This window comes from Mastigoproctus giganteus, chromosome 5, assembly GCF_048544385.1.
Source record: "Mastigoproctus giganteus isolate SK-2022 chromosome 5, ASM4854438v1, whole genome shotgun sequence".
NCBI classification, from domain to species: Eukaryota; Metazoa; Arthropoda; class Arachnida; order Uropygi; family Thelyphonidae; genus Mastigoproctus; species Mastigoproctus giganteus.
The window spans coordinates 71674523-71693178 of record NC_143579.1 but is presented as its reverse complement, the minus strand read 5'-3'; the positions used below and the strand labels follow the sequence as shown (position 1 = coordinate 71693178).

The 18656-nt window shown below is 38.3% G+C and overlaps 1 protein-coding gene across 2 annotated transcripts in view; it reads right to left on the bottom strand.

The window, feature by feature from the left end:
• Positions 1–18656, bottom strand: part of LOC150085480 (NAD(P) transhydrogenase, mitochondrial-like) — a 445310-nt gene that overhangs the window by 215851 nt on the left and 210803 nt on the right. The window lies entirely within an intron of this gene.

Below are 18656 nucleotides of genomic sequence, written 5' to 3'. Positions count from 1 at the left end.
CACTGTATTAGGAATCTGTTTTTTTTTTTTTTTTTGATTTGGTAGTTGTTGGCGCATCGGCTTCTGTGACCATATTGCACCTCCAAAGGTTTTTGCAGTACAGTGATCCAAGCCCGAGGCGGGAATCGAACCCGCGACCTTTGGGTTGCCGGGCAGGTACTTTACCCACTCGGCTAGCCCGGTCGGCTTAGGAATCTGTTAGCTTACTATAGTATTGTCAATTAATCAATTAAATTTAATGTACAAGTTAGTTCAATTGCATCATTTCAGTACATAGTCAACTACTTAAATAGTTATAAATTGGCATCATTAAGTATAAGTATATATATATATATATATATATTGTGAATACCTTCACAAAGATTTGCCATGATATTGCACTACTTCGAATAAGTAACACTTCACCATAGGAGAAGACTATTGTTACTTAATCTCAGCGGATACCATTACCCATACGGCATCATTTCGGAGCTTATTGGCTCCTCATCAGTGGGTGGGCAGGTACCTCGGCAAGGATGGAAATCCAGTTGCGAAATATAAATCCACAATATGAGAGATGCCTGATGCTGTGGAGTAATTTAGATTACGATATAGTTTAGAGCTAAAGCCTCAAGTTATGTAAGAGTTTAACTAATGTATAAGTTAGTGCCATTGCATCATTTCAGTACAGAGGCAACTACTTAAATAGTTATAAATTGGCACCATTAAGCATATCTCATATCATGAATACCATCACAAAGAATTGCCACGATACTGCACTACCACGAATAAGTCACACTTCACCATAGGAAAAGACTATTGTTACTTATTTGAAGCTCCGAAACAGTGCCATATGGGTGATGGTATCTGCTGAGAATAAGTAACAACAGTCTTCTCCTACGGTGAAGTGTTACTTATTCGAGGTAGTGAAATATCATGGCAACCCATTGTGAAGGTATTCACAATATGAGATACACTTAATGATGCCAATTTATAACTATTTAAGTAGTTGGCTATGTACTGAAATGATGCAATTGCACTAACTTGTACATTAGTTAAACTCTTACGTAACCTGAGGTTTTAGCCCTAAATTGTATCTAATCTCAATTAAATTTATAAATCTTATAAATTTTCATTTTAAATTAAATTGTATTTAAATGGAAATCATGCCCCAGACTAGAGCAGCAAGGCAACGTGCACAAAGTAGTGGGAGTGCTGTGGCTCGGGGAAGAACTGAAGGCAGTGATTCTCAAACGCATCAGAGTAAATATAATGTGCAACATCTGAAATGTTTGCAGCACTTTCTTGAACAGGACATGATCCAGCCAGGAAGAATGTCTTTATGTGTGTGCTAGGTGCAGAGAGTGTCAAGAAATTAGTTGCCAACTCAGCATTCTGATGTGCTTCTCTGAGAATTGGAAGAGTCAGGTAGATGCCATAAAAAAAAAAAAAGAATTAAAATGGGGAGCCCATCAAACTCACAGCTGCCCAATTCAACGACAGAGCTTACTCTTATGCATCAGACTACACAGCGGTAACCTTCAAGACAGAATGTGCTGTTCCCACAGGATTTAGTTATTCTTGGTGACTCAATTTTCAGGGAAACAGGAAATATATAGTGCAAAAGGGATAGGTGGAATAGGACCAGGGTATATCTGCCAGGGAGTAAACGTTGATGACGTTGTAGAGCAGGTATCATCTTTCAAGTGCACAAAAGGTGATAATGTTGTACATGTTGGCAATAAAAACATTAATGTGTACGAGATCTGCAGATTTAATTAACAAGTACGTGTCAAAGTTGAAACAAAGTCACAAGATAGGGCTAAACTTAAAAGTGTCTTCAATTTATACATGATAGGAGGGAGTGTATGATGATAGCCTTGTCAATCAATTCGGATCACGAGAGATTGTTCAAGGCTCATGGTGTAGAATTTTTCTCAGCATGGTCTGTGCTTGTTAACAGAAGAGACTGCTTAGAAGGGATGGGATATACTTAAACAAAAAGGGCAGAAAAATATTTGCTAATGCTATCAAGGCAATGATAGGTGGGCCAGAAAACTGCTAGCATGGGGGGGATTCACAGACTAATAGATTAACAGTAGCCGCAGGCACAGTTCAAAATAATTCTTGCCCTGTTTCTATTGGAATGAGCAGCAGCCTAGAAAGCAAGTTGCTGGTGATTTCAGGAACCTCTGGCTGTCACTGTGAAACAAGTAAACAGATGGGCTGTGTAGGGTAACTAAGAATAAGAACAGGTGCATGTATATTTGCATGTACACCAATGCTAGGAGTATAGTAAATAAATTTGATGAATTTGAAGTGATGGTAAAGACATCAAAGGTGGAATTATTGGGATATCAGAGACATGGTGTGACACAGATATAAGGAATACAGAATTGGAATTTTGGGGAGTAATATGTATACAGAAAGGACAGACAGGATATGAAGGGGAGGAGGCGTTATGCAGTAAGATAAGAAACATTCTAAAGGAAGTGCATCCAGTTGACCTAGATGGACAGTGCAATGTTGAATCAGTTTGGTGTGCCATTAGCACTGGAACATCAAAAATGACAGGATCAGCCAAAAAATGTTAGCATCAGCCAAAAAAAAAAAAAAAAAAAGCCTCCGATTTCACCCATTCATTTGTTCCAAATGCCTGTCTAGCTCAGTCTTAAATTTATTTAGGCTATCAACTTCCACGACAAAAGATGGAAGTCTGTACCACCAATCAACTACCTGCTGGCTAAAGGCAAACTTCTGCACATCTATCCTAAAACTATCTTTCCTCAATTTGAAATTATGCCCTCTCAGGTGATTATTCTGAGCAAGAGGGAGAATTCCATCAGCATTAAGCATGCCCAAACCATTCTAGGCTTTACACATCTCAATCAGATCACCTCGCAGGTGCCCAGTTTCCAAACACTGTAATCTGCAAAACTTTAGCCTTTCTTCATAAGAGCAACCCTTTGTTCCATTCACTAATCTCGTCTGTCTCTGTACTCGTTCCAACAGCTCTACAACTTTCTTAAAATGAGGTGCTCCAGACCTGTATACAGTATTCAAGGTGTGGCCTGACCATCGCCTTATAAAAGGGGATAATCACCTCCTTATCCCTGCTAGAAAAATTCCCGTATATCATTGATAAGACACCATGAGCTACTCTTGCAGACCGTCTGCACTGCTCAGAAAACTTCATAGCTGCCTGCACAATTACCCCCAGGTCCTTTTCATTCTCTACCACTGTCAGTGTAGTACCACAGAGTTGATACGTTACTCTGGAATTACTGCTTCCCATATACAGTAATTTACATTTGTCAATGTTAAACTTCATTTGCCACCTCTCAGCCCATTTGCTCAACTTTTCTAGATCCTGTTGCAGCAGCATACTGTCATCAGTGTCATTACCAACTCTGCCAACCTTCATATCATCTGCAAACTTGGACATTAAGCCTGATATACCATCTTCAATATCATTTATAAATACAGAAAACAACAAAAGACCCAACACTGAACCCTGAGGGACTCCACTAATAACATCAGTCCACTAAGAGCAGTATACATTGATTACCACTCTCTGTCTTCTCCCATTCGACCATCCCTTTATCCATAGCAGCAATTTGCCTCCAATGCTGCACTGCTTCAATTTGTGCAGCAGTCTTCCAGGTGCAAGAGTATCAAAAGTCTTTCTAAGATCCAAATATACAATATCAAAGTTATTCAATGCATCGAGTTGCTTTGTGACCATATCATAGTATCCAATCAAATTGGTCAGACAAGACTTCCCCTCAACAAACTAATGCTGTGTCCGAGCTATAACTGAAGTCTTGTGAGATTATCCTGCAGTGCTTCTTTAACCAGTGCCTCCATTAATTTCCTTGGAACAAGAGTTAACCTAACAGGTCTATAATTACTTGTGTCACCCTTTGATAATCCTTTGTGAATTGGGGTCACATTTTCACATCTCCAGTCCATGAGTACCTCCCCTGAGTCCAAGGGAGCTCTCATAATTATAGCTAAGGGTTTGCTTACTTCCTTTGCTGCCACCTTTAATAACTAGACAGATCCCACCCACCCTTGATGCTTTTTTATGTTTATCCTCAACAATTTCTCCTCCACTTGCCTCGCAGTTATTACAAAATCATCTAGCTCACTGCCAGAGTTTACTTCACCTCTGGCATTCCCCTTCCTGAATAACTCCTCATGTCTGAATGCAGATGCAAAATACTCGTTTAGTTTGTTAGCCACCTGATCAGGAACCTCGACTGTTGAACCATCAATATCCAGTGGACCAATCTGATTCATCTCTTTCCTTCTAGAGTTTACATAAGTAAAGAACTCTTTGATGTTTTTCTTTGCATCCTTTGCCAAAGATTTCTCATAATCTGTCTTTGTTTGCCTAACCTCCTTTGTGACTGGTTACAGACCAACTTATATCTATCATAGGCTTCCATGTCACCCATTAATTTATATGTATTACATGCATTTTTCTTGTCTGCCACATGTCTCATTAGTTCATCTGACATCCATTTAGGCCTAAACCTTCTTAGTTAGTATGTAAATCCTAGTAGCTTCCAAGATTAATTCTTTGAATGCTTCCCATTTTGAATTTGCTATTGGTCCAACCATATAGAATTTAAATACTTGTCTCAGACTGTAGTCGCCTTTATGAAAGCAAAAACCCTTCCCTTTACCCCTGATGGTAGTTACCTCTTTGAGTAAATCTCACTTCAGCACACTGTGATCACTGCCACCTAGTGGTTCCTTTATCTGCAGATTCTTAATGCATGAAGAATCACTAATCAGATCAAGAGTATTACTCCCTCTAATTGCCTCCCGAACATGCTGATGTAGAAAACAATCAGCAAATAAATCCACAAAAGCCTTGCTAGTGTGTGTGAGTGACCAATCCACAAATTCCAGTCAATATCCGGGAAATTAAAATCCTCATTATAAGAATCTCTGAATTACTGGCCCACTCTATTTCCCTGTACAGTTTTTTTATTATACTCATCAGAGTCATTAGGCCTATAATACACTTCTACTCTCAATTTTGATTTCCCAGTGCTTACATCACACCAAACTGACTTGACACTGCACTGTCCAGCAATGCCGACTGGCTGTACCTTCTTGGATTTTATGTGTTTCTTAACTAATAGCATAACCCCTCATCCCTTCCTATCCTTCTTGTACACATTGTACTCCCCAAATTCCAGTTCTGTATTCCTTATATCTGTGTGACACCACGTCTCAACAATATCAGCCTTTGATGTTTTGACATCTGCACATTTGCACATCTCCAGTCCATGGGGACTTCCCCAGAGTCCATGAATGCTCTCATAATTATGGCTAAGGGTTTGCTTAGTTCCATTGCTTCCACCTCTAATATAACTGGATAGATCCCATCTACCCCAGGTGCCTTTCTTATGTTTAACTTCAACAATTTCTCCTCCACTTTTCTCTCAGTTATTACAAAATCATTAAACACCCTGTTAAAATTTGATAAACATCTGGCATTTTCCTACCTTAATAACTCGTCATGTGTGAATATAGATACAAAATACTCATTCGGTTTGTTTGCTATCTCAACAGAATCATCAACAGCCGTACCATTGATATCAAGTGGACCAATCCGATTCATTTTCTTCCTTTTAGATTTATATAAGTAAAGAAATTCTTGATTTTTTTTTTTTTGGTATCCTTTGCCAAAGATTTCTTGTAATCTGCCTTCGCTTGCCTCTCCTTTGTGACTTTATTACAGATTAGCTTATATCTGCCATATTCTTCTGTCGCCTGATAATTTATATGCACCCCATTCATTTTCCTTCTCTGCCACAAGTCTCATTAGTTCATTTGACAACCATTTAGGCCTAAACTTTAAACAATATTATTAAAGGAATAGCCAAAATTTCAGCATTGGGCCCATTGTTATTTTCTATCTTTATCAATGATATTGATGAAGATATAACAGGCTTAATGTTCAAGTTTGCAGACAATACGAAGTTTCGCAGGTTTTTTAATGACAGTAATAACAGTATGCTGCTGCAACAGGATCTAGAAAAGTTGGGCAGATGGGCTGAGAGGTGGTAACTGCAATTTAACATTGACAAATGCAAAGTACTGTACATTTGTAGTAGTAACCCCACAGTAACATACTACACTCAGGGTATTGAAAAATGGAAAAGGCCTAGGGATAATTGTGTAGTCAGATATGAAGATTACTGAGCATGCAGACAGGCTGCCAGAGCAGCTCATGGGGTCTTGTCAGTGATATACTGGAATTGTGCTAGCAGGGATAAGGAGGTGATTATCCCCTTTGTACAAGGCAATGGTCAGGCCACACCTTCAGTACTGTATACAGAACTGGAGGTCTCATTTTAGGAAGGATGTATAACTGCTGGTAAGTGAACTGAGAAGAGCAACGAGATAGGTAAGGGAACAAAGGGGTTGCCCTTACCAAGAAAGGCTTAAGTTCTGCAAATTGCAACATCTGGAGACTATACACCTGTGAGGTGATCTATGGTATGGTATGGTATGGTTGTTTATTGGCGCATTAGCTGCTATGGCTATAGTGCGCCTTGAGGTGATCTGATTGTGGTTTTTAAAGCTTTGAATGGATTGAACAAGCTGAATGCTGATGGGATTCTTCCTCTTGCTCTGACCCCCACACATGTGTGTGGTCACAAATTCAAATTGAAGAAGGATGGTTGCAGGACAGATGTGCAGAAATTTGTCTTTAGTCAGCAGGTGGTTGATTGCTCAAATAAACTTTCATTTGTCGTTGTGGAAGATGATAGCTTAAATAAATTCAAGGAAGAACTGGACAAACCTTTGGAGCGAATAGATGAGTGAAATGGGTGGTTTTTTTTGTTTTTTTTTTACCCCATCATATGCCTCTTCTAGTGCTAATTCTAATAAATGTACAAGCTCAGATAGATTCAATTCTGGAGAAGAAATCACCGTAATCTCTTAATCAAGTGGCAGAGAGTCTAACAAGCTCCTGCAAAATATCTACTGCACATTAGCCATAATTTAAGATTATTGGCTCTTACTCTGTCACTGCACTTGATTATAAGTAAAATAGACAAAATTTTACTTTAGTAGTTCTGGAATAATATATGTTGTTTACAGTTATTAAGTGAAACATCCAAACACACAATGTACTCTATAACAGGTTTCTATTTTTGCCTTCAACTTGGTGCTGCTCTCTCAGGTTCTATATAATGCAAAACATAAAATTTCTTGCCATGCAGTTTTTGTTACAGAAGTGAGGTAGTACTCCTTGTTTATGTTTAATTATTATAAAAAGATTATTATATTGTCTTGATTATTATCATTATTTATCTATTGTCAATTATATATTTATTTAATTGCCAAAACATAATGTGTGCATGTACTAGTTTGAATTTTACCCTTATTTTATTTTACCCAAATTTTACATAATTACATTTCATTAATTTCAATAATGCAATTCATTAGAAAAAGGAGTATACTGCAAGCAGAATTTAAACAATTTAGATAATGTATACAGTGCATTACATTTTGGATGCATTCTATTTTAATTTCTTGGATCAATTATATTTTTTTTCATTTTCTGTGATTAATTGAAGTGAGAAGTAAATAATTAGCACTAGCATTAATAGAGGCATGCGATGCAAGAAAGCAAACTTATACAGCAACACACGAGGAAAAAAATTCTCATTTCACCCATCCATTCGCTCCAAAAGCCTCTCAATTTCTTTGTTTGTTCCACCAATCAACTGCCCGGTGGCAATCTGCACATCAATAAACCACTCCAGGCTTCATACATTTCAATCAGATCACCACGCAGGTACCTCGTCTCCAGACTCTGCAATTTGCAGAGCTCAAGCCTTTCTTGATAACAGCAACCCTTTGTTCCACTCACTAATCTCATTGTCCTTCTCTGTACTTGTTCCAGTAGCTCTATCTCTTTCCTAAAATGAAGAATCCAGACCTGTACACAGTACTCAAAGGTGTGGTCTGGCCATTACCATACAACAGAATAATCACTTCCTTATCCCTGCTAGCAAAATCCCTATATATCATTGATAAAACCACAGGAGCTGCTCTGGTAACCTGTCTGCACTGCTCAGAAAACTTCATATCTGACTGCAAAACAACCCTCAAGCCTTATTCATTCTCCACTTCCCTGAGTGTCTTACTTCACAGTTAGTATGTCACACTAAGGTTACTGCTATCCATATGCAGTACTTTGCATTTGTCAATGTTAAATTTCAGTTGCCAACTCAGCCCAGTCAATCTGCCCAACTTTTCAAGATCCTGTTGCAGTAGTATATTGTAATTACTATCATTAACAACCCTGCCAACCTTTGTATCATCTGCAAACTTGGACATTAAGCATGATATACCTTCATCATTATCACTGATAAATATACAAAACAACAAAGGACCCAACATCAAACCCTGGGGTACATCACTAATAACGTTAGTCCACGAAGAGCAGTGTCCACTGATAACCACTCACTGTCTTCTCCCAGTCAAACATCCTCTTATCCATTGTAGCAACTTGTCATTAATGCCATACTGCTCCAATTTGTAGAGTAGTCTTCCATGTGCAACAGTATCAAAACCTTTCCTGAAATCCAAGTATATGATATCAAAATTATTTTTTTGATTCTTGTTTCTTAGTGACCACATCATAGTATCCAATCAAATTTGTCAAACAAGGCTTCCTCTTAACAAACCCATACTGTGGCTGAATTATTAATGCAGCCTTGTCTAGATGATCCTGTAATGCTTCTTTAACCAGTAACTTATTTTACTCCATTATTTTCCCTTGAACAGAAGTTAAACTACCAGGTCTGTATTTACTTTTGTCACCTTTTGATCCCCCTATGCAAATTGGAGATACGTTTGCACATCTCCAATCCATGGGTACCACCCCTGAGTCTAAGGATGCCTTCATAAATATGGCTATTGGTTTGCATACTTCCTTTGCTGCCTTCTTTAATATAACTGGATAGATCCCATCCACCCTAGTTGCCTTTCTTATATTTAACTTCAACAATTTCTCCTCCACATTGCTCTCAGTTATTACAAAATAATTTAGCTCCCTGTTAGAGATTGACAAGCTTCTGGCCTCCACTTCATTACAAAATACCTCATGTGTGAATGCAGATGCAAAATAGTCATTCAGTTTGTCAGCTCCCTGAGCAGGATCATCAACAGTAGAACCATCAATATCAAGTAGACCAATCTGATTCTTCCCCTTCCTTCTAGAATTTACATAAGTAAAGAAGCCTTTGCTGTTTTTCTTTGCATCCTTTCCCAGAAATTTCTCGTAATCAGCCTTTGCTAGCCTAACCTCCTTTGTGACTTGATTACAGACTAGCTTATATCTACCAAAGGCTTCTGTGTTGCCCGATAATTTATACGCATCCCATGCATTTTTCTTCTCTGCCACGTCTCATTAGTTCATCTGACACCTATTTAGGCCTAAACCTTGAACGGTATTTCTTAGTTGGTATGAAAAGCCTAGTAGCTTCCAAGATTAATTCCTTGAATGCTTCCCATTTAGAATTTGCTGTTGATAACATCCTCAGTTGGTTCCATTGTATAGAATTTAAAAACTGCCTAATACCATTGTAGTCATCTTTATGAAATAAAAAACCCATTCCTTTACTCCTGATGGTAGTTACATCTTTTTATAAATCCCACATCAGTACACTGTGATCACTGTCACCCAGTGGTTTCTTTATCTGCAGATTCTTATTCCATGAATAATCACTGCTGATAATGAGATCAAGAGTATTACTCCCTCTTGTTACCTTTAAAACATGCTGCTGAAGAAAACAATCATCCAATAAATCCACAAAAGTCTTGCTAGTGGATTTATTACTGGAGTGACCAACCCATAAGTTCCAGTCAATATCTGGGAAGTTAAAATCCCCCATGATAAGACATTCTGATTTATTGGCCCACTATTTTTCTGAACATTCGTTCATCATACTCATCAGAGTCATTAGGCCTATAACTCACTCCTACTCTCATTTTTGCTTTCCCAATGCTTATGTCACACCAAACTGACTCAACATTGCACTGTCCACCCTTGTCAATTGGCTGCACTTTCTTAGATTGTGTGTGTGTTTCTTAACTAACAGCATAACCCTTCCTCACTTCCTATCATGCCTATCCTTTCTGTACACACTGTACTCCCCAAATTTCAATTTGCATTCCTTATATCTGTGTCACACCATGTCTCTGATATCCCAATAAGATCCACCTTTAATGTTTTGACCTGCACTTCAAATTAATCAAATTTATTTACTATGCTCCTAGCATTGGTGTACATGCAAGTATACATGCACCTGTTCTTACTCTTAGTTACCCTAACACAGCCCATGTATTTACTTGTTCCATGATGACTCCCAGCAGTTCTTGAAATCCCAAGCTGCTGCTCATTCCAATAGAAGCACCAATTGAACTAATTACCATGGTAACAATTAATTACTAATTAACTAAAAATATGAAAGCAACTGTTTTCACTTCACTATTTAATATTCATTTCACTTTTAATGATGCCTCCAATTTTTACTCATGGATTTTTAATAGAAATTGAAATGCAACCCATATATCAGGAATCATCTGTGATTTAATAAAAGAAACAAGGAGAAACATATTGCTCAGAATGTAGTACGCAATCAACATTTTTGTAATGTGCTGCACTTATTTCCTGAATTTTTCATAATTGAAATATAAATTTCACATTTCTCCTGTAATTAATATAATAACTAAGTATTAATAATTCATTATTTATATACTTAATAAATTCATAATAAAAAACTTGCTGAAAAGTATAACTTTTATATGCACATTGCTTAAACCAAGAATTTTTTCTCTGTAGTCATATTGCTCATTTATTCCTCCAATCAGGAGGAATAAATGAGCAATATGACTTCTGCCACAATACGCAACATATGGAAAAACTTATGTGATATGTATGAGGGGCAAAAAAAAGAAATACTAATTAATGTATTTATATTTGTCCAATTTTAATAAAATTAGGGATAGGTGAAAAAAAATCTTTCAAAAAGAGGCAAATATAAAATTTCATGAAAATCCATCCACTGGGAGCCAAGTTGTTATAAATAAATGGATATGGTGATGACACTATGCATATATGAACTCCTAAAATATTAAAAGCCTTTTTAAAGAAATGAAAAATAAATTGGTGGGACTGTCAGGACCCATGCAACTGCGTTTGTTACAATGGGATGTACCAGAATTGCCTGATATTTTAAACTGAATGTTGAGTTTGGTTATGAGAAGAAAGTGTTTAATATAATGGGTTATAAATATAATTCCTGTTTGTTATTTGGTTTTTAGGAGCATTAGCAACTAAGGCCATATTGCTCCAGGGATATGCGGTGGTCATTCCTTGACCTTTCCGCATCCTCTGTATTTGGTGGTCATGGGTTCAAACCCTGGTCTAATCAAGAAGTGTGTGCTACGCACTGCTGCTCCTACCCACCTGGCTACAGAGGTGCCCCTATGGTTCCTGGAATTGATACAATAAATGATAATGAATTTCAAGAAATAGTACTCCTCTTTCTGGTCCTGCTTCTTCTAATTCATTAGAACTTATTTATTATATTATATATATATAAAATGAGAAAGTGTACTACCCTCCACTCCTGTTTGGAGCACTATGTCTCTCAGATGCAGTGATGTGTGCTACGCACTGCTGCTCCTACCCACCTGGCTACAGAGGTGCCCCTATGGTTCCTGGAATTGATACAATAAATGGTAATGAATTTCAAGAAATAGTACTCCTCTTTCAGGTCCTGCTTCTTCTAATTCATTACAACTTATTTATTATATTATATATATATATAATAAATATTATATATATAATATATATTATGGCACACAAAATGTAGGAACATTTGTATCATCAATTAAAACTGAACTATTAGTTGAATTTCATTTAAATTTACAGCAATGAGCAGTAGTAGCTCTTGAAATATCTACTGGAAAACAGCAAGAAGTCAGAGGATGTGACTTCTTACTGTTTCTTACTGATGTGAGATTGAATCCCACAAGCTCTCATCAATAAGAAAAATGGCAGACGCTGCACACCAAAGCCAAGCAGAAGACTCAAGTTTTTGTTTTTGTTTTTTATTCTTCTCAAAATGATGGGTTGTTGTTATTTGGTTTTTAGGAGCATTAGCAAAGGCCATATTGTTCCGGGAATATGCGGTGGTCATTCCATGACCTTTCCGCATCCTCCATATTTGGTCGTGACAGACTCGAACCCCGGTCTAATCAAGAAGTGTGTGCTACGCACTGCTGCTCCTTCCCAGCTGGCTACGGAGGCGCCTCAAAATGATGGGGTGGGGGAACTGCAGCACAGAGAACTGTTTATGCCTTTTTTTTTTTTTTCAAACTCATTGGACTCTTGAAAGAAACACTATACTTTATTTATACCAGCAGTTAAAAGAGGAGAGGAAGGCTGTATAAAGGAGCAAAAATGATCTCACACAGCCAGCATCTGTTCTCCATAAACTGTTAAAGCCATCTGAATTGCATTTCAGCAGAGCCCGTGAGAGTCAACAAGAAAAGTAGCTTGTGAATGTTGAATATCTTGGCATTCAATAAATGCACTGATTGGATTTTGGATTTGAAAATGAATAAAAGAATGCATATTTTCAAAATTGATAAGCAGAGAGGAAATGCAGTGTTACAAAGATGCCTGCTTTTCAGAGAAAGCCTACAGAACCATGAATAAGTAGAATGCATAATTTTCAGAACCTCCCTGCCAGCACCATGGAGAAAAGTAGCCAAGGAAGGAAAGTGACTATGTGGGTAGACCTGTTAAATCATGGTTTAATGTGACCCATATTCTTCTTCAATGAAACCATTAACTTACATTGGAACCTGCATATGTGAGGGTCAAAAACATTGTACTGAAAGAATGACCTTCTACTGCAACTCATGGCAATTCAGCTCCTTGTGGAGACTCCAATGGTTCATACAAGGTGGTACCACATCACATACAACTAATGGGTTCATGCTGCTAATCTCTGTTAGAGTTTCTGTACAATGTTTTTCATCCTCACATATTACCCTACTGTTATCCTGACTGTTACGACTGTTCTTCTGAGTCCAGATTTGAACTCATGTGACTATTTATTGCAGGATTTTTTGAAAGAAGCTATTCCACAGGAAACCTGCTACACTCTTGGACTTATGAGCTGAGATTATTCAGTTGAGTCACAAAATAGAGGATGTGTGGTTGCATCATTAAAAACATAAGAGCATGCTTTCAGAAACTTTTTCACCAAAATGCAGGGCATACTGAACATGGGGGTAGGTGGATGGATGGATGGATGGATGGATGGATGGATGATGTGTGGGTTTGGTTGGTTGGTTGGTTGGTTGGTTGGTTGATTGATTGATTGATTGATTGGTTGGTTGATTGGTTGGCTGGTTTGGATTTTATTGGTGAATTAGCAACTAAGGCTATAATAATGCGCCAAAAACAAGATAACAGTTAAGATTTCTTAACTGTTATCTTGTTTTTGGTAAAAAAAGATAAAGGATAACAGTTAAGATTTCAATGACCTAACTAATTAGGTCACTATGTCAAAATGTATAACGATAAAAATATGTATAAAAGTTACATTAGAAATAAGAGTGAAGAGGTTTAATGATGTTAAATAACTATAAATGGCTGCCACACTGTCATTGTTGGAGAAAATTTGACTGAGTGTATAAAGCTCTGTCAGATGACTAAAAGCAGTAAAATATAAAGCACATTGGTCTCTATAATGTTGCCATTCAGATAAAAATATGTTGTATGGTTAAAAAAGGTGTCACAGTGCTCACATATAAGAGAGACATCTGCCCTCAGTAGGAATGAATGCATAAAATGACTGTGTCCTATATGGAGGCAAGCAAAACAACTTCCTCTGCAATTCCTGCACAAACTAGACTGCCAGTGTTTCATTACAGGATGTATCTGATACAGCTTATTCATGACCTGCCTATGCCAAGGTTGTTGCCACTGGGAGAATAATCTATTGCATATAAGTCTGTACAGGAAACTAACAGGTTTGGTTGTGATGACTTGGCTCCAGCATGCATCAGTGAGTTTGTTATCCTTGATCCTAACATGGCTTGGAGTCCAGCAGAAACAGATGTTGAATGAACATTCAGAAAGAGAATGTAAATCTGCTGGACCTGTGTCAGGATTAAATCTCATTCCGATAAAGCCTGTAGCATACTTAAAGGGTGAATACACCAACAATTTTGTAATTGTTGGTTTTAACGTGGCCTCAGTTTAATTGTAGAACATACAACGCTGCTGAATATATGCTGCATTCATTGGGAATCTTCTCAGATATAGTGTTATCTGGGAAGATGGCGGTGGCAGCAGATCAACAGTTGACTGACCTCAAACCATCAGCGAAGACAAGCAAGAAGTCAAAGTATTTAGCTCGGTGGGCAGCACAGAGTTGGTAGACAGAATCTGGAGTGGTGGCCTTTCCCCACTTTTTCACAGAGAAGCTGCATGATGGCTGATAGCATTTGAGTATAGCAGGGTGGGGGTGGTGATTGCCTTGATGACTCAGTCATTGTCTACCATGATGTTCAATTCTCTTAGTAAATTTTGGATAAGAATTCCAAAGTGACAGTTGGCAGTCTTGCAGCTGTTACAGAGGTTTTTCCAGTGTGGCTCAAAAACTGATGTCCATGTGGAGTGGTCTGGCAGGGATTTTAGTTTAGAGGTATACTATAATGACAACTGCTTTCATCAAAAAAACAAGGCTGGTTTGGTTGTTTGACATATAGACTCTGAACAGCAGATATCTGGAATGCTCCAGTAGCAACACAAATGGCCTGATGGTGGACTGGTTCAAGCTGCTGCTGCAGTAGGTCGTTTCTGGCTGATGCACATACCTGGGACCCATAATCTAATTTAGAATGCATAAATGTAAATTAAAATTGAAGTAGATTTTAGATTTAGATTTAATTGGAGCATTAGCAGCTTTCGCTATAATGCGCCAAGACCTGGTCATAAAAAGTAAAAAATTTTCAGTGACCTACTGAATTAGGTCACTACGTCAGGTAATAAAAACAAGTACAGTAAACCCCCGCTATTCGCGGTATCTGTATTCGCGGTTTCGCGTATTCGCGATCGCCGATTTAATATAAAATGAAACCTAAAAAAATGTGAATTTTAAAACGCCGTGAATATTTTCAGCCATAAAAAACATGGGCATGGCTAAAATTATCTTTCCCGGTCAAAACAGCGCTCAGTGGGTGAGGGGAGAGGGGTGAAAAAATCGCGAGCGTGGATGTTTCTCGCTAATCCTTGTTCAGTATGTGTTAGTCATGGAAGGTTTCGTCGTTTGATTTTAGTTTATATGTTTATAAATTGAATAAATTTATCAATTTATATGCTTACAAAAATGATAACTCTACCGTTTTGCATTGTAAAACAGACTTTTTCGAGTGCGTTAACGGAAGAAAGTGACTTTATTGTGGTCAAGTTCTTTCTAACCCCTACAAAAATATGGCTACGAATAAAAAGAGAAATGTGAAAATATCAAAGAAGGTGATGACACTAGCGAATAAAATTGAGTTATTAGACGAAATTTCTAATGGTGAAAGTGTCTCCTCAGTGGCAAAACATTATAAAATCAATGAGTCAACAGTACGATCAATCAAGAAATCGGAAGAAAAAATCTGCCGTAGTGTCCGTGAAACCGCGCTAATTGCTTCAAAAATTTGCTCTGTAACTCGTGATGTTAAATTTAAAAAAAATGGAAAAGCTTTAAATCTGTGGATAGAAGACCGAATTCAAAATAAAATTCCGTTAAGTTCACTCATCATTCGTGAAAAGGCAAAACTTCTTTATCAACACTTTAGCGAAACTGGTGATAGCACTGCCGGGATGTTTTTTTTTGCTAGCAAAGGCGCTGGTTTGAAAGATTTGTTTGAAATTTCTAATAAATATTACATTTAATATTAAATTGTTTCTTATTTTCATTTCGATGCCATATGCTTGCATTTCACTATGTACTGTCATATTATGAAGGTACATATAATACATACATAGACAAAATTTTAGACTAGTTTTTCTTATATATTTCATACTTTGGAACGGAACCCCTTTATTACTATGGGAGCCATAACTCAGTATTCGCGTTTTCGGTATTCGCGACATTTCTCAGGAACGTAACCCCCGCGAATAGCGAGGGTTTACTGTATAAACTGTAACAGACAAATATCAGTAAACAAGTAACAATAAAAAATCTTAAAATAATAAGATATTTTAAATATGATTAAAAAGGTTTACTGATTTTAGGAAATTAAAAATAGCAAACACATGGTCATTGTCGGATAAAATCTGACTGAGTGTATACGGCTCAGTCAGATGGTTAAAAGAGGTAAAACGAGCATTTCTAAAACTGGTACAGTCAACTAAAATGTGTCTGATTGTTAAAATTGTGCCACAGGACTCACACATAGGAGGGTCATCAGCCCTCAGCAAAAACGAATGAGTTAAATGACTGTGTCCTATGCGGGTCCAGGCAAGAGCAACTTCCTCCTTATGATTCCTGCGCAGACTAGACTGCCACGGTTCAATTACAGGTGTTATATGATATAATTTATTCGCAGTCTGTCTATTCCATGAATCCTGCCATTGGGAATGTATCTTTTGATGTATTATTTGCCTGTAGTCTGTATAGGGGACTAACAGGCAGTGGTTATTATTGGGAATTGCTGATTTGGCTGCGGTGTCAGCCAAATCATTTCCCCTAATCCCAATGTGGCTGGGAATCCAGCAGAAGCGGATAGCATATTCACGTTCATGGAGAACGTGAATCTTCTGCTGAATGCTAGACAGAACTGGATGAGAATTATATCTCACGGTTATTAAAGCCTGTAACACGCTGAGAGAGTCGGAATATAAAATGAACCGTTGGTATTGGCATTTACTAATGTGATCCAAGGCTAACTTTATAGCGTGCAGCTCTGCATTCAGAGGGAATCTGCTCCAATGTAGTGCTGTCTCTAAAGACAGCAGCAGATCCCACATATGATTCTGCCTTCGAGCCGTCTGTGTAGACTGGCGCGAAGTCAGAATGTTCAGCTTTGTGTGCTGAAAAAAGCTGCAGGTAGACAGACGATGGAGTGTCCGACTTTCCCCAATTTCTAAGGGACAAGTCACATGCCAGGACATGCGCATGCCAGGGTGGGAGAGGTTGCTTTGGTGTTTGGGCAACCTTGTCTACCTTTATATTAAGTTCTTTGAGTAGCTCTTGGACACGAATACCAAAAGGACAATTGGCAGTCTTACGGGTGTTGTACAAATTTTCCCATCGTGGCTCAAAAACGGTTAGCCACATAGGGTGGTCTGGCAGGGATTTCAGTTTTAGAGCGTAGTTTAGAGACAACTGCTTACGTCGAAGCAATAATGGCGGTTCGTTTGCTTCGACGTATAAGCTCTGGACTGGAGATGTTCGATATGCTCCAATAGCGGTATGGAGAGCCAGATGATGGACAGGATCCAGCCAACGAAGTACACTGTCTCTGGCCGAATTGTATACCAGGGACCCGTAATCTAGTCTGGATCGTACAAGTGCACGGTAGATGTGTAGTAGGGTGCATCAATCCGCACCCCAAGATGTAGAGGAAAGAGAGCGCAGAATATACAGCCCTCTTGTGCACTTTGTACGGAGTTGACGGATGTGATCCAGAAAGGTCAGTTTTTTGTCAAATATGAGTCCCAAGAATTTTGTATCCGCTACTACTGGAATAGCATTTTGTCCGAGCCTTAATTCAGGTTCAGGATGAAGATTACGCTTACGACAAAAGTGTACGCAAACGGTCTTCCCCGGCGAGAACCTGAAGCCATTTGCAAGTGCCCAGGAGTTGAGACGATCAATGGCTTTCTGCAGTTGTCTTTCAATAACCTTCATGTTGCATGACTGACAAAATATGCTAAAGTCATCAACATAGAGGGCACTGTTTACAGTTGGAGGAAGTTGTTCTGTGATGGAATTTACTTTGATGGCAAAAAGCGTGACACTTAATACTGATCCTTGTGGTACTCCCTCCTCTTGGCTAAAGGAACGAGAGAGTGAGGATCCCACACGAACTTGGAAAGATCGATTGGCTAAAAAGTTTTTAATAAAAATGGGGAGTTGCCCCCTAAGACCCAGGCTATGCAGATCTTTTAAGATGCCAAATCTCCAAGTTGCGTCATACGCTTTCTCCATGTCAAAGAACACCGACACCAAGTGTTCACGTTTTAGGAAAGCATCCCGGATGGATGTTTCCAGTCTAATAAGATGGTCCAAAGTGGACCGGTTCCTTCGGAAGCTGCACTGGATATTGGAGAGAAGGTCATTTGATTCTAAGTACCATATTAAACGAGAGTTGACCATTCTCTCCAGGATTTTGCACAGACAGCTAGTCAGAGCAATAGGACGATAATTGGTAGTGACTTTTGGATCCTTTCCTGGCTTAGCAAAGGCAAGAACGATTGCCTTGCGCCAGGAATCCGGAAACTACCCTTCAATACAGATTCTGTTATACAGAGAGAGCAGATAATCCATAGATTTTGTTGAAAGATGTTTAACCATTTCATAATGGATGCCATCTGGTCCAACAGCACTTGCTTTGGA